Raw genomic sequence first — 2,500 nt, 5'->3', positions numbered from 1 at the left:
TCTGGTCACAAGCGCTTCCCTTTTAACAATTTCACGTGCTGTTTAACCCTCTTTCCAAAGTGCTTTTCATCTTTCGATCACTCTACTTGTGCGCTATCGGTCTCTGGCCAATATTTAGCTTTAGAAGAAATGTACCTCCCATTTAGAGCAGCATTCCCAAACTACTCGACTCGTCGAAGGAGCTTTACAAAGGCTTGGTGTCCAACCGTACGGGGCTCTCACCCTCTATGGCGTCCCGTTCCAGGGAACTCGGAAGGCACCGCGCCAAAAGCATCCTCTGCAAATTACAACTCGGGCCTGGGGCCAGATTTCAAATTTGAGCTGTTGCCGCTTCACTCGCCGTTACTGGGGCAATCCCTGTTGGTTTCTTTTCCTCCGCTTATTGATATGCTTAAGTTCAGCGGGTATTCCTACCTGATCCGAGGTCAACCTGTAAAGAATTGGGGGGTTTTACGGCAAGAGTCCCTCCGGATCCCAGTGCGAGACGTTAGTTACTACGCAAAGGAGGCTCCGGGAGGGTCCGCCACTACCTTCAAGGGCCCACGTGTGCCGTGGGGCCCCAAAACCAAGCGGTGCTTGAGGGTTGAAATGACGCTCGAACAGGCATGCTCGCCAGAATGCTGGCGAGCGCAATGTGCGTTCAAAGATTCGATGATTCACTGAATTCTGCAATTCACATTACTTATCGCATTTCGCTGCGTTCTTCATCGATGCCAGAACCAAGAGATCCGTTGTTAAAAGTTTTAATTATTTGCTTGTGCCACTCAGAAGAGACGTCGTGTAAATAGAGTTTGGTTTCCTCCGGCGGGCGCCCCGTCCCCGTGGTGGGGGCCGGCGCCGGGAGGGGAGGCCCGCGAGAGGCTTCCCCTGCCCGCCGAAGCAACGGTTAGGTACGTTCACAAAGGGTTATAGAGCGGTAACTCAGTAATGATCCCTCCGCTGGTTCACCAACGGAGACCTTGTTACGACTTTTACTTCCTCTAAATGACCGAGTTTGGATAACTTTCCGGCCCTGAGTGGCGGTTGCCCGCCTCTCTGGGCCAGTCCGAAAGCCTCACTGAGCCATTCAATCGGTAGTAGCGACGGGCGGTGTGTACAAAGGGCAGGGACGTAATCAACGCAAGCTGATGACTTGCGCTTACTAGGGATTCCTCGTTGAAGAGCAATAATTGCAATGCTCTATCCCCAGCACGACGGAGTTTAACAAGATTACCCGGGCCTTCCGGCCAAGGGAGAACTCGCTGGCTCCGTCAGTGTAACGCGCGTGCGGCCCAGAACATCTAAGGGCATCACAGACCTGTTATTGCCTCAAACTTCCATCGGCTTGAGCCGATAGTCCCTCTAAGAAGCCGGCGTACTGCCAAAGCAATACGGGCTATTTAGCAGGTTAAGGTCTCGTTCGTTATCGCAATTAAGCAGACAAATCACTCCACCAACTAAGAACGGCCATGCACCACCACCCACAAAATCAAGAAAGAGCTCTCAATCTGTCAATCCTCATTGTGTCTGGACCTGGTGAGTTTCCCCGTGTTGAGTCAAATTAAGCCGCAGGCTCCACCCCTGGTGGTGCCCTTCCGTCAATTTCTTTAAGTTTCAGCCTTGCGACCATACTCCCCCTGGAGCCCAAGCACTTTGATTTCTCGTAAGGTGCCGAACGAGTCAAAAAATAACATCGTCCGATCCCTAGTCGGCATAGTTTATGGTTAAGACTACGACGGTATCTGATCGTCTTCGATCCCCTAACTTTCGTTCCTGATAAATGAAAACATCCTTGGCAAATGCTTTCGCAGTAGTTAGTCTTCAATAAATCCAAGAATTTCACCTCTGACAATTGAATACTGATGCCCCCGACTGTCCCTATTAATCATTACGGCGGTCCTAGAAACCAACAAAATAGAACCACACGTCCTATTCTATTATTCCATGCTAATGTATTCGAGCAAAGGCCTGCCTGGAGCACTCTAATTTTTTCAAAGTAAAAGTCCTGTTTCCCCGGCACACCCAGTGAAGGGCATGCGGTTCCACAGAGGGAAAGGCCCGGCCGGACCAGTGCACGCGGTGAGGCGGACCGGCCAGCCAGGCCCAAGGTTCTACTACGAGCTTTTTAACCACAACAACTTTAATATACGCTATTGGAGCTGGAATTACCGCGGCTGCTGGCACCAGACTTGCCCTCCAATTGTTCCTCGTTAAGGGATTTAAATTGTACTCATTCCAATTACAAGACCCAAAAGAGCCCTGTATCAGTATTTATCGTCACTACCTCCCCGTGTCGGGATTGGGTAATTTGCGCGCCTGCTGCCTTCCTTGGATGTAGTAGCCGTTTCTCAGGCTCCTTCTCCGGGGTCGAGCCCTAACCCTCCGTTACCCGTTGTAACCATGCTAGAACACTACTCTAGCATCGAAAGTTGATAGGGAAGAAATTTGAATGAACCATCGCCGGCGCAAGGCCATGCGATTCGAGAGGTTATTATGAATCGCCAGTGAGCCCCGAAGGGCA

At 51.0% G+C, this 2,500-nt stretch overlaps 3 non-coding genes across 3 annotated transcripts in view, besides 2 other annotated features; all 3 read right to left on the bottom strand.

Moving 5' to 3' along the window:
• The window catches only part of CLUP02_19014, a 3,339-nt gene extending 2,907 nt beyond the window's left edge, over positions 1-432 (bottom strand). The window contains exon 1 of the ribosomal RNA XR_007414311.1: positions 1-432. This exon is cut by the window's left edge and continues 2,907 nt beyond it. This is a non-coding gene — a ribosomal RNA (28S ribosomal RNA).
• Positions 433-587: a sequence feature (internal transcribed spacer 2, ITS1; ITS2).
• CLUP02_19013 lies at positions 588-745 on the bottom strand. The gene has a single exon (XR_007414310.1). It is a non-coding gene; the product is annotated as a 5.8S ribosomal RNA (ribosomal RNA).
• Positions 746-925: a sequence feature (internal transcribed spacer 1, ITS1; ITS1).
• CLUP02_19012 overlaps positions 926-2,500 on the bottom strand; it is a 1,796-nt gene continuing 221 nt past the window's right edge. The window contains exon 1 of the ribosomal RNA XR_007414309.1: positions 926-2,500. This exon is cut by the window's right edge and continues 221 nt beyond it. This is a non-coding gene — a ribosomal RNA (18S ribosomal RNA).

This window comes from Colletotrichum lupini, chromosome 6 (genome assembly GCF_023278565.1).
Source record: "Colletotrichum lupini chromosome 6, complete sequence".
In the NCBI taxonomy this organism is placed as follows: Eukaryota; Fungi; Ascomycota; class Sordariomycetes; order Glomerellales; family Glomerellaceae; genus Colletotrichum; species Colletotrichum lupini.
The sequence above is the reverse complement of the archived record's forward strand: the minus strand, read 5'-3'. Positions and strand labels throughout refer to the sequence as shown.